Below are 13,848 nucleotides of genomic sequence, written 5' to 3'. Positions count from 1 at the left end.
TTCCACATCCCTATCCTCATTTCAAAGGAGTCGTAATCTGTACTTTAATTATATTTCCTTTTACAATATTTAGTTGAAGTCGATTTCATGATCTTCATACTTGTTTCATAGGCTTTCTCAAGTTTTTGAATTCTTACCACTATTTAGTACTCTTATAATGAAAATATGTGCCTAGTATCATCTTACATTCCATTCTCTGTGGGGTAACTCAGGGTGATTTACGGCCTCTGATTTTTCACATTCTCGCTCACGAAGCAGCAAATGATATTCTCAGATTTTTGGAAGTTCTTCTCATTCAGGGGAAGACGTTAGGTTTTGAGTTGCAGATGCCGTTTCCTGACTGTCCTTCTCTGGTTGTGTTGGTTTTAGGGTCCTGTCCAAACTCCAGTCATGCTCTTTCCAAGGGAGTCCAATGGTCCTGACCTGTTCCCCTCATTGTCTCCTCTCATCGGGGGAACACTTAGATCACCGCACATTTTCAAAAACTGAAGCATAGTTGATTTACAGTGTTGTGTTAATTTTAGGTGTACAGCAACGTGAGTTAAATACATATCTTGTTGTTTATCTCTTTTATGTACAGTAGTGTGTATCTGTTAATCACAAACTCCTAACTTATCCCTCCTCCCCTTTTTCCTCTTTGGCAACCGTAAGTTTGTTTTCTATGTCTGTGAGTCTTCTTCTGTTTTGTTGGCATTATTTTTTAGATTACACATATAAGAGGTTGCTTTGCATTTTTATTTATTTATTTATTTGGTCATGCCCATGGCATGTGGAAGTTCCTGGGCCAGGGATTGAACCTGAGCCATAGCAGTGACCCGAGCTACTGCAGTGACAATGCCGGATCCTTAAGCCACTGTGCCATAAGAGAACTCCTACATTAAAAAAAAAAATTTGAAGTGTATTGGATTTACAGTGTTGTGTTAGTTTCAGTGTACAGCAAAGTGAAATGATTATACATACATGTATATATATATATTTTTCAGATTCTTTTCCATTGTAGATTATTACAAGATATTAAATGTAGTGCCTTGAGCCATACGGCAGGTCCTTGTTACTAATTTATTTTATAGCAGCGTGTATATGTTAATCCCAACCTCCTAATTTATCCCTTCCTCCCATTTGGTAGCCATAAGTTTGTTTTCTATGTCTGTGAGTCTACTTTTGTTTTGTCAGTAAGTTCATTTGTATCATGTCTTAGATTCCATTATAAGAGATCACTTCACATTTTAAGTACTAAGGTAGAGTAGAAATTGCGCTTGGAGGAGAAGATGGTACAGAGTGACTTGGGGCAAGTCACTGACTAGAATAAGAGGAAGTAAAGAGAGGGATTTTCTTTGTGGGACTTGCAGGGGTGAGTAATGGAATTTCTCTGGGCCTCCATCCCTCAGTTGTAGTGAGGGCCAGTGGTGCTTTGGATTCCCCTGCAGCACTAACATTTCACAGTCTGACAGGAAAGGCTGGTAGCGTGGGCTTTGGGGCTCTGGGAGGGGTGCTGAGGGGATGTCCTGGTCCTCTTCCCCCAGCATATCTGCCTCATTCCATGAGCTTTAGGAAGACATAGAATAGCCTCCTTTTACTTAATGTTTCACACCAGTAAAGGGAGGCATCCCTGAATAGCCAAAGCAATATTGAAAAAGAAAAACAGAACTGGAGGAGTCAGGCTTCCCAACTTCAGACTATACTGCAAAGCTACAGTCATCAAAACAATATGGTACTGGCACAAAACCAAAAATATGGATCAATGGAACAGCACAGAAAGCCCAAATATAAACCCAAGCACCTATGATCAATGAATTTGTGCCAAAGGAGGCAAGAACATACAGTGAAAGATAGTTTCTTCAATAAGTGGTGCCAGGAAAACTGGACACCTACATGTAAAGAATGAGAATAGAACAAACACTCTTAACACCATACACAAAAATAAACTCAAAATGGATTAAAGGCCTAAATGTAAGGCCAGAACTTTAAAACCCATAGAGGAAAACACAGGCAGAACACACTCGGACATAAATTGCAGCAATCTTTTTTTGGATCCATCTTCTAGAGGAATGGAAACAAAAGCAATAATAAACAAATGGGACCTAATTAAACTTAAAAGCTGTATACAACAAGGGAAACCATTAAAAAAAAACAAAAAGACTACCCACAGAATGGGAGAAAATCCTTGCAATTGATGCAACTGACAAAGGCCTAATCTCCAAAATATACAAACAATTCATACAACCCAACAAGAAAAAAAAACCCAATCGAAAAATTGGCAGAAGACCTAAATAGACATTTCTCCAAAGAAAACATACGGATGGCCAGTAGGCACATGAAAAAATGCTCAACATCACTAGTTAGTAGGGAAATGCAAATCAAAACAACAGTGAGGTATCACCTCACACTTGTCAGAAAGGCCATCATTTAACAAGTCTGCAATCAACAACTGCTGAAGAGGGTGTGGAGAAAAGGGAACCCCCCTTCACTGTTGGTGGGAATGTAAATTGGTACAACCACTATGGAAAACAATATGGAGGTTCCTCAGAAAACTAAAAACAGAACTACCATATGATCCAGCAAGCCCACTCCTGGGCATCTAACTGGACAAAACTATGATTTGAAAAGATACATGCACCCTTATGTTCATTGCAGCACTATTCACAATAGCCAAGACATGGAAACAACCTAAATGTCCATCAACAGATGAATGGATTAAGAAGATGTGGTACATATATATACAACGGAATACTACTCAGCCACAAAAAGAACAAAATAATGCCATTTGCAGCAACATGGATGCAAATGAGATTCTCATACTAAGTGAGGGAAGTCAGAAAGAGGACAAATATCATATGAGATCACTTATATGTGGAATCTAAATATGACACAAATGAACCTATCTACAAAACAGAAATAGACTTACAGACCAGGAAAAAACTTGTGGTTGCCAAGGGGGAGGAGGTGTGAGTGGGGTGGACTGGGAGTTTGGGGTTGGTAGATACAAACTATTAAAAACTATTTAAAATGGATAAGCAGTGAGGTCCTACTGTACAGCACAGGGAGCTATATGCAATCTCCTGGGATAGACCATGATGAAAAATAATAGAAAAAGAATGTATGTATATATGTTTGACTGGGTTACTATGCTGTATAGCAGAAATTGACTCAACACTGTAAATCAACTTACCATAATAAAAACTAAATTTGATTTTAAAAAAATGAAGGGAAGGATCTCTAAGCTTGCCTAGATTTAAACTAGACAGATAAGGGAGTTCCCTGGTGGTCTAGTGGTTAGGACTCAGCATTTTCACCCCTGCAACCTGGGTTCGACCCCTGGGAACTGAGATTCCACATCAAGCTGCTGCACACCACAGCCAAAAAAAAGAATAAACTGGACAATTGGACATGACTCCAAGAGGAATTAAAGTAAGCTAAATGTGGGAGTTCCCGCACGTTCCGCTGTGGCTCAACCGTAATGAACCCAACTAGTATCCATGAGGATGTGAGTTGCATCCCCGGCCTCGCTCAATGGGTTAAGGATCCGGTGTTGCTGTGAGCTGCAGTGTAGGTACAGATGTGGCTCGGATCTGGCGATGCTGTGGCTGTGGCGAGGCTGGCAGCTGCAGCTTTGATTCCACCCTTAGCCTGGGACCTGGGACCTTCCACATGCAGCAGGTGCAGCCTTAAAAAGACAAAAAATAAAATAAGCTAAGTGTGGACTTCCACGTGAACACTGTCATGGAGGAAATATAAAGAGAATGGGGACTTGGGAAGACGGAGGTAGGAAGTCTGGGACACCATCAAGGACAAGCTAGATGAACATGGACCCTTGACCTCTTTCAAGGGAGTGAGACTGCAGGGCTGCCCCTTGGACGTTGGCGTGTTAAGTTTAAATGAATAGAGGCCATGCTCCTTGACAAGTAGTACATTTTGAGTTATCTGTTATCCCCAGTGTAAGTAACCCATACCCTTACATAACGTGTTAGGTCCAGGGGAAATTCCTGTCCTCTGGAAGGTTAACAGTGGAGGATCACGCCCTTTTTTTTTTTTTTTTGCCTTTTCTAGGGCTGCTCCCTCGGCATTTGGAGGTTCCCAGGCTAGGGGTCTAATCGGAGCTGTAGCCGCTGGCCTACACCACAGCCACAGCAACACCAGATCCAAGCCACACCTGCAACCTACGCCACAGCTCATGGCAACGTTGGATCCTTAACCCACTGAGCAAGGCCAGGGATCGAACCCGCAACCTCATGGTCCCTAGTCGGATTCGTTAACCACTGAGCCACGACAGAAACTCCGAGGATCATATCTTCTAAGGCAACCAGTTCACTCTGGTCCTGAAGGCAGAAGCGAAGTCTCCTCAGTGGACAGTGGCTCTGTCTCGGGTAGCACGTCAGTGATGATGGGGTGGGGCCCACGACATCCAGGCTCCAGGTTTGGAAGAGGCGTGGTGAGTCATCACTGTCCTGGGAGATTTCAACACAGGCTGTGAAGACAAGCATTTATTCCACCAAAAGTCCACCCAGAGCCCGAGGACCTTTGAGACAGCTGCCTCCTTGTGAGTTCTGGCTCCTGTGTATTATCTTAGGAGGCAAGGTGGTGGGTTATTAATAGACATTTGGTAACTGTTTAAAACACTGTGTTAAAAGCCTGAAAGAACCATCATATTTAACACATTTCAGAGGTGAATACTTTTACAGACAGCTTTCGCTTTGATTTTTATAAGCCCTAAATTAAAAAAAAATTTTATTTAAAATCTTTTGCTGTTGTTGGAGTGTAAGTTGATTTCCTGTGTTGTGTTAGTTTCAAGTGTACAGCCAAGTGATTCAGTTATACACATACATATATCCATTCTTTTTTAGATTATTTTCTCATAGGAATTATTACAGAGTATTGAGTAGAGTTCCCTGTGCTGTATAGGGTCCTTGGGGGTTATCTATTTCATGTACAGTGGTGTGTTTCTCCTAATCCCAAACTCTCAATTCATCCCTCCTCACCATGTTCCCCTTTTGGTGACCGTGAGTTTGATTTTGAAGTCTGTGAGTCTGTTTCTGTCTTGTAAATAAATTCATTCCTGTCTATAGATTCCACATAGAAGTGATCACATATGATTTTGTCTGACTTACTTCACTTGGTATGACCATCTCTAGGTCCATCCACCTTGCTGCTGTAAGTCCCAGGTTTATCTATCAAGATAGTTTGAAGCTGAGTAGAAATGCCATTTCTTTATTCAGCAGCCCTGTGACACCAGTAATGTCTTCACTCCACTTCTCAATTTAGAGCTTTGGAGATATTTTCTTCCTTCCTTCCTTTCTATTTGTCTTTCTTTCTGTCTGTCTGTCTGTCTGTCTGTCTTTCTATCTTTCTGTCTCTCTCTCTCTTTCTTTAGCTTTTTAGGGCTGCACCCTTGGGGCATATGAAAATTCCCAGACTAGGGGTTGAATTGGAGCTGCAGCTGCTAGCCTATGTCACAGCCACAGCAATACCAGATCTGAGCCGCACCTGTGACCTACACCACAGTTTGTGGCAGTGGCGGATCCTAAACTCAGTGAGTGAGGCCAGGGATCACACCTGCATCCTCTTGGATACTAGTTGGGTTCATTATCCCTGAGCCACAATTTGAACTCCGTTTGGAAATATTTTCAGTGTAAAGTGTGAGTCTGAGGAACAGAGGGAGAGGATAGCAATACTAAGAGGTAATGAGAGCATCATTGCTCTGTTTCCAAGGGCCTGGCCTGAGCCACCGCTGGCCCCCCAGGTAAAGGACACTGGAGAGGACACTCTGGTCATGGAGTGCCCTCTTCAGCCGTGGGGCCCTCTGCTGTTACTTGGAAAAGTCTCTGCTACTAGGAGAGAGTCCTCTTTAGTCACATATAGAAAGTGACCTTTGTCTGTTGTCTTAAAATTTCCAGTGTCTGCTCGGACCCAGATTTAAAGGTAGATTCAGGGTTACATCAAAATCAGGAACAGAGAGGGAATTCCTGTCATGGCTCAGCAGGAATGAACCCAACTAGCATCCATGAGGATGTGGGTTTGATCCCTGGCCTCCCTCAGTGGGTTAAGGATCTGGCGTTGCTGTAAGCAGTGGTGTAGGCCACAGACGTGGCTCAGATCTGATGTTGCTGCAGCAGTGACTTTGGCAGGCAGCTGCAGCTCCAATTCGACCCTTAGCCTGGGAACCTCCATATGCATCTGGTCCCCCGCCCCCCATCCAAAGACAAAAAAAATCTGGAACAGAAAATGTGGTGTGTGGCGGGGCGCGGGGGGTGGGGTGGGGTGGGGTTGTGTGCTGGGGCGGGAGGATGGACTGGATTCTCTCCCTGGCTCTTACCAGCTCTCATACCAAAGATTCCTTCCTGATGAATTGGTACTTTTGCATCGTAGAAATGTAGGATTGCATTTCCCCCAAGTAGTTTCAGACCATTTGTCTCTTTAAGTTTTACAGATGTCTGACGTCGCCCTAGTCCCCTCCCCCAGCCCCATCCATCAGCCATAATTCTTTATACCTTCATCCAAGGTTCGAGTTGTGAAAGCTTAAGGAAGTACTGTCATCCAGGCCATGCGTGCCTGGCATGAGAATCAGGCCTCCTTTGCAGCCTGCAGGACCGACTATTCCCAGCTCATGAAAGCATTGAATGCATGTGTCTGGAAGAAAGCCCACTGTGGGACCCCCTCATCCTGGGAGGAAAGGCGGCTTGAGGGGTTAGGTCACTGGTTGTTTTATTTATTTAAAAAAATTTTTTTTAATTGAAAAATTCTTTTATCTTTTAGGGCTGCATCAGCGGCGTATGAAAATTCCCAGGCTATGGGTCGAATCAGAGCTGCAGCTACTAGCCTACACTACAGCCACAGCAACTCAGGATCCAAGCTGCGTCTGAGACCTGTGCCACAGTTTGCAGCCATGCTGGATCCTTAACCCACTGAGTGAAGCCAGGGATTGAACCCGCATCCTCATGGACATTAGTCGGGTTCTTAACCCACTGAGCCAGGACTGTTTGTTTTAAATGGAAGATTTGCTCTGGATAGCTTTTATTGTAGGAAGTGATTTTCACTATGTTTGGCTTTTAGATTTTCTGGGACTGGGGGAGAGGTTTAGAATCAAAATAATCACCGAAAGAGGAGTTCCTGTTGTGGCACAGCGGAAATGAATCCGACTAGTAACCATGAGGTGGTGGATTTGATCCCTGGCCTCACTCAGTGGGTTAAGGATCCTGCATTGCTGTGGCTGTGGTGTAGGCTGGCAGCTGTAGCTCCGATTCGATCCCTAACCTGGGAACCTCCATGTGCCTTGGGTGCCCCCCCCCAAAAAAAAGCAAAAAAAAAAATCTCCCAAGGAAAACATGGTTTTCATAGTCTGAAACCCTGGTAGGAGATGAAAAATATATAGTAAGTGCAGACCAGACCCTAAGTTATGGAATATGGAAAACTCCATTGTCAGGAACGTGTTTATCTTTTTTTTTTTTCTCCATCTTTTGTCTTTTTAGAGCCACACCCACAGCATGTGGAGGTTCCCAGGCTAGGGAACTGCAGCTGCTGGCCTACACCACAGCCACAGCAATGCAGGATCCGAGCCGTGTTTGTGACCCACACCACAGCTCCCAGCAACGCCGGGTCCTTAACCCACTGAGCGAGGCCAGGGATCAAACCCGAAACGTCATGGTTCCTAGTCAGATTTGTTTCTACGGCAACACGATGGGAACTCCAGGACTGTGCTTATTATCTTTATGTTGATGCTGCTCCAGGAAAGTGTTTTCCCAACTGTTCAGGGGGATCCGTGGCCTCACAGAGGCAGAGTGGTCATGATCAATGAGAAACGGGACACATACACGGACAGCACCCCGTACCCCTGCTTAGTGGTCTCTTCTGGGCATGTGTCGCATCTGCAGATTTTCTCTTCTCCTTAAGTCCTGAGTGAGGTGCTAGGCTGAGTAGATGAATAAAGCTTGAGTTTCTGCTGTGGCGTGCATCCGTGGGTGGGAGCTGAGGCTCCCATTTCCTCTGCTGGGTGGCCTCGGGCTCAGAGTGGCCGGATGCAGGGGGCGGCCCCCTCTGGGGTCGGGGGAAGGGCAGCCCTGCTGAGGCCACTTTAGACAGGGCTGTGTCTCCTCGTCGCCCACAGTGCACAGCAGAGACGGAGCCTTGTGAGGGTTTTACCAGGTTGGCCCCTGTCACTGAAGGAGTGAAACTAACAAATATCTGGTTCTGATATGTTTATTGCCCACACCTCAGCATCCTCCCAGCAGACTGTTTTTCCGTGCTCGGGCAGCTGCTGTGTTCCACTTCAGGACTAAAGGGCTTCCTTTCAGGAAAGAGGAAGTGGAATAATAGGAGGCCTTCTCATGAAGAGGAAATCTGTTTGCTAGTAACACAGTTGTGAACTCTTTAGATGGCGTACACTTGTTGGACGAGGCAAACCTTTTAACCAAAACACCACCTTAGCATTTAAACAAAACTTACTCAAGTATAGTTGATTTACAGTGTTGTGTTCATTCCTGCTGTAAGTGATGTGACTCAGTTATATGTATATATACACCTTTTTTTTTTGCTGCATCCCTTGCATGTGGAAGTTCCTGGGCCAGGGATGAACCCATGCCATAGCAGTGACCCGAGCTGCTGCAGAGACAATGCTTGATCCTTAACTCACTGAGCCACCAGGGAACTCTCTGTATATACTTTTAAACAATGCTTTTTTCCATTATGGTTTTTTCATAGCATATTGAATATAGTTCCCTGTGCTCTACAGTAGAATCTTGTTGTTTATCCATGCTAAGTGTACTAGTTGCGTCTGCTATGTACTAGTTTGCGTCTGCTAATTCCAAATTGCCAATCCTTCCCTTCCCCACTCCCCTCCCCAATGGCAACCGCAGAACGGAAATTCCCACCATGTCTCTATGTCTGTGAGTCTGTTTCTGTCTCGTAAATATGTTCATTTGTATTGTATTTTAGATTCAACATATAAGTGACATCATATGGCGTTTGTCTTTCTCTTTCTGACTTCCTTCACTTAGTGTGATAACCTTTAGGTCCATCTGTATTGCTACAAATGGCATTATTTCATTCTGTTTTATGGCTAAGTAGTATTCCATGATATACCATATCTTTTTTATCCATTCGTCTCTTGATGGACATTCACCTTAGAATTTTTAACTTTGATTTTTTAAGTCAGTAAGAGTGTTGGGAACTTAAATTTATGTTGCAGTTATTTTAGTTACCTAGCAATATCTAACCTTTTAATCCCAGAAGAGCAAACATTAAGAAGAAGAATGGCTGATGGAATGTGGGCTTGGAAAGCAAACCTTGACATATTAGGATGAAATCTTAGGTCAGAATGAGTTTCATAAGAGAAGATTCTGTTCACACGTGAAATTTACTGAGGAGGTGGAAAGGCAGGATGTACCCTTAACTGTATGTAGCAACTTCTGTTAGAAGCTGAGATATACCTGCCTTTTAGGGTTCTTTGATTTTTAAATTTCTTTTTTGTCTGCTCTGTGACATATGGAGTTCCCCAGCCAGGGATCAGATCTGAGCCGCAGTTGCCACTTAAGCCGAAGCTATGGCAACACTGGATCCTTAACCCACTGTGCGGGGCCTGGGATCGAACCTGCATTCCAGCGCTCTCAAGATGCTGCCAATCCCATTGTGCCACTGTGGGAACTCCTGTCCCATTATCTGTATAGGGAGAGTAACACAGGTGGTCATGGACTAGATCAGAGGTGAAGATCCTTAGCTCTCTTCCAATCCAGGCTACTTTTTATCTGTGTTACTTAAAAAATCTAAAATTGACAGAACATTGTAAATCAACTACGCTTTTTTTTTTTTTTTTTTGTCTTTTTAGGGCCGAACCCATGGCATAAGGGAGGTTCCCAGGCCAGGGGTCCAGTTGGAGCTGTAGTTGCTGACCTACACCACAGCCACAGCAACTTGGGATCTGAGCTGCATCTGCAACCTACATCACAGCTCACAGCAATGCTGGATCCCTAACCCACTAAGTGAGGCCAGGGATAGAACCAGTGTCCTCATGGATGCTAGTTGGGTTCATTAACCGATGAGCCACGACGGGAACTCCCTATATCAACTACACTTTAATAAAAAAATACCAAAAAAAAAAAAACACCCCATTCAAGTATGGGGAAAGAATCTATGTAGCCATAATAGAGCTGTATTATAGAACTTTTGAAAAAGTCTCAAAAAAAAATATGAGCTCAGAAACCAGAACTCTCACACAGACACTGTTGGTTTGGTGGGTTCCTTAGATTCTGGCTAGTTTTTCATTTTGATTTTTAACCTTTTGTTTTCTAAACCACTTTGCTTGCTGCTGCACAGTGAGTCATGAAGGGACTTTGCAGCATTCCACCGGGGACCGGGGGACACACCAGGTGATGCTGGCAAGAGTTCTCGCCCTTGGTGACTCATCTTCAAGTGCTCTGAGCCTTGGGGGTTGCCAGGGCCCTTGATCCCTCACAGCTCCAGGGAGGGAGAGTTGAAAGGCCTCTCCTCCAAGCAGGAGGGCTCTCTAGGGGCTTTGGAGGCAGGGCAAGCTCAATTTAAGAACCTTCTTTATTAGGAGTTCCTGTCATGGAACTAGTGGTAATGAACTAGATTAGTATCCATGAGGATGTGGGTTTGATCCCTAGCCTCTCTCAGTGGGTTAAGGATCCAGCATTCCTGTGAGCTGTGGTATAGATCTCAGACAAGGCTCAGATCCAGCGTTGCTATGGCTTTAGGCTGGCAGCTATAGCTCTGATTAGATCCCTAGCCTTGGAACTTCCATATGCCACAGGTGAGGCCCTAAAAAGCAGAAAAAATAAAAACAAACAAAAAACAAACCTTTATCTACTAGGAGTTCTTGTTGTGGCTCAGTGGTAATGAACCTGGCTAGTATCCATGAGGGTGCAGGTTCAATCCCTGGCCCCACTAAGTGGATTAAGCGTTGCAATAAGCTGCAGCTTAGTCGAAGATGTGCTCAGTTCCCACACTGCTGTGGCTGTGGCGTAGGCCGGCAGCTGTAGCTTTGATTCGAACCGTAGCCTGGGAACTTCCATGTGCCCTGGGTTCGGCCCTAAAAAGACAAAAACAAACAAACAAAAAGAACCTTATCTACTAAAACTTGGCACAAGTGAACGTGTCTACAAAGCAGAAAGAGACTCACAGACATGGAGAGCAGACTTGTCATTGACAAGGGGGAGGAGGAAGGAGTGGGATGGACGGGGAGTTTGGGGTTATAGATGCAAACTATTCCATTGAGAATGGATAAACAATGAGGTCCTGCTGTACAGCTCAGGGAACTCTATCCAGTCTCTTGTGATGGAACGTGATGGAAGATAATGTAAGAAAGGGAATGTGTGTATATGTATGACTGGGTTGCTTTGCTATACAGCAGAAATTGGCACAACATGTCTCAACTATAGTAATAATAGTAGTAGTAATAATAATAATACCACCTTGTGTTTTGTTGTGTGTAGGAGGGAGTGTGCTGTTCAGAGTAGATGCTGGTAACTCCCAGCTCCGATGCCATGGCCTTTGACGGAGGGGCTTACAAGCAGGTGGGCTCTGAGTACACCCCCTTAGCTAGTGGAGCTGCCTGTGAGGAAGAGGATGGCCTTGGCTTGCTAGGAAATGTGTCTGTGTCATGATACGGGGTTTGCTCAGAACCCAGTCTTTTTAGAGGTGATGGGACCAGGAGATTCTGGTTGGCAGTGCGGTTGCCTCCAAGCCAGCCGGCAGCTGGGAAGCATTGCTATTCCCCACAATTTTGGAAGGTGATAATCTTCTGGAGAATGTAGCAGATAGTGTTATGGAAAGATTATGGGGCTGAATGCTGCTCCTGCCCCTCATCAGCAGTGGTTGAAGGTATAATTATCCCCAGTTTACAGATGAGGAAATTGAGGCTTAGTGAGAGAAGTAATTGGCCTGAGGTTGCATAGTTGAGTTGGGGCTCCAGACTGCGCTTTGAAATCTGCTGCACCTTCTCATCTCTCCCTTTCCTCTTTCTTCCTTCCTTCCTCCTTCCTTCCTCTCTCTCTTTCTTTCCCTTCCTTTCTTCTTCACTTTTTTCTTTTTCTTCCTTCCTTTTTTCTCCCTCCTTTCCCTTCCTCCTTCTCTCCTTACTCCCTCCTTCCTTCATTTCTCTCTCCCTTCCTTCCTTTCTCTCTCTTTCTTCCTTCCTTCCTTCCACTTCTTCCCTCCCTCCTTCCTTCCTTTTTCCTTTCTTTTCTTTTTTTCTCTCTGATCCATGTGGAATGCAGGGAATAGGACAGTATATCCTTTAAACCCCTGTATATGAAATTGTGGTTATAAATGTGAACTTCAGAGCCCAATAGATTGACCAGATTAACATCCTAGCTGTGAGTCTGGGCAAGTTATTTAACTTCTCTGTGCCTTGGTTCTTTCTCCATCTATAAGCCAGGGGTAGCAGTAGTACCGACCTTTTGTTGTTAGCAAATGAATTACTGTCTAGAAAGCACCTAGAACACAGTCTAGCATGTGATGAGTTATTATTATTTTGCCACAACTTGCTGCCATCTCTCCAGGCAGGAGAAGAGGCGGAGACTTTGTGGTTGGCAGGATGCAACGCTTTGTCCCCATGCAGCTGCCTGGAAGTTGAGGGTCTGGGCAGACAACATTCTAGGCCACATACAAAGCAAGGCTGGATGATCCTCCAGCCTTTAGCCAACAGTCTAGATAGAGATTAACAGGCTGTGTGTCCTATCTCTTGTATGCAGAAAAGAAAATGAGAATTTAAGACGATATTTGAATGTCAGTACTTTTGGAACCAGTACAGAGATACAAGTTCTGGGGGGATTCATATGATTAATTACTTCTGAGGAGCATCCAGTTTTGTTGGAAGCACATGATTTACTTGCAGAGCACTTTGTGGGAGTGTTTGAATTGGTGGTGAGAATTCATGTTTAGGGGTGATACAAAGAGAGTGTGGGGAACCTCTAGTGTAGGACGAGGGGGAGAGTCCTAGTAAAGAATGATAACATAGTTGAGGCAAAGAAAGAGATTCTTAGAGAGTTACAGGTGGGAAATAGTGGGAGGCATAGGCACAGGGGCACTGAGTTATAGATTCTGGTTTTCTGCATAAATTTAAGATGATGGGCAAAGGAATGCCATCACACCCTCTTCTTCTGGGAGATGCCTTGATAAATTTTTCCAGAATATACATGTCCCCCAAAGATACACTGGACATTAAAATACCACCTCCAGGAGTTCCGGTTGTGGCACAGTGGAAAATGAATTTGACTAGTATCCATGAGGACACAGGTTCAATCCCTGGCCTCACTCAGTGGGGGGGTGGATCTGCCATTGCCATGAGCTGTGGTGCAGGTCGAAGACGTCCCTGGGATCCTATGTTGCTGTGGCTGTAGTGTAGGCCAGCAGCTGAAGCTCTGATTTGACCCCTAGCCTGGGAACTTCCCTGTGCTTTGGGTGCGGCAGAAATAAATAAATAAAATGCCACAACCATCCTGCCAAAAAATGTAGATAACAAAGACAGGCAAGTTGCAAGGAACTTTCGCTTTCCAGTGACCACTGAGCAGGAGATTCCATCACTTAGATTAGCAGAAAAGCCATTTATGAAGCTAGTTCTTCACAACTTCAACAGATGTAGCTAGCCATCTGGTACCGGCTTTTGACCATCACATCCACAGACCTGTTCAGCACAAGGTTTACTGATTAGGAGGTAAGCACTATGTTATTGCTTAAAAAAATTCCCTTCAAGGAGCTGAAGCTTGGTAAATGCCAGGGTTGATGAAAACTGGGTTACACAGAATTTGCTTCGATTTTAAAATTGTCTTGGCTTTTCTTGGTGGTTCCTATCTTGAAGTATATCTTCATATAGTATGGTTGGTTGAATAATAATTAACC

General features: G+C 44.3%; 1 protein-coding gene across 4 annotated transcripts in view; it reads left to right on the top strand.

The window, feature by feature from the left end:
- The window catches only part of CSGALNACT1 (chondroitin sulfate N-acetylgalactosaminyltransferase 1), a 357,571-nt gene that overhangs the window by 98,437 nt on the left and 245,286 nt on the right, over window positions 1–13,848 (top strand). Inside the window, exon 1 of one of the 4 annotated variants that reach the window (XM_047771745.1) lies at window positions 13,524–13,663. The exons of the other annotated variants lie outside the window; for them this stretch is intronic. The gene's annotated coding sequence lies outside the window, so the exon portion shown is untranslated. Of the gene's footprint in view, window positions 1–13,523; window positions 13,664–13,848 lie in introns of those variants that run through there. 4 annotated transcript variants of the gene reach the window in all.

Source organism: Phacochoerus africanus, chromosome 3 (genome assembly GCF_016906955.1).
Source record: "Phacochoerus africanus isolate WHEZ1 chromosome 3, ROS_Pafr_v1, whole genome shotgun sequence".
Classification (NCBI taxonomy): domain Eukaryota; kingdom Metazoa; phylum Chordata; class Mammalia; order Artiodactyla; family Suidae; genus Phacochoerus; species Phacochoerus africanus.
The sequence above is the reverse complement of the archived record's forward strand: the minus strand, read 5'-3'. Positions and strand labels throughout refer to the sequence as shown.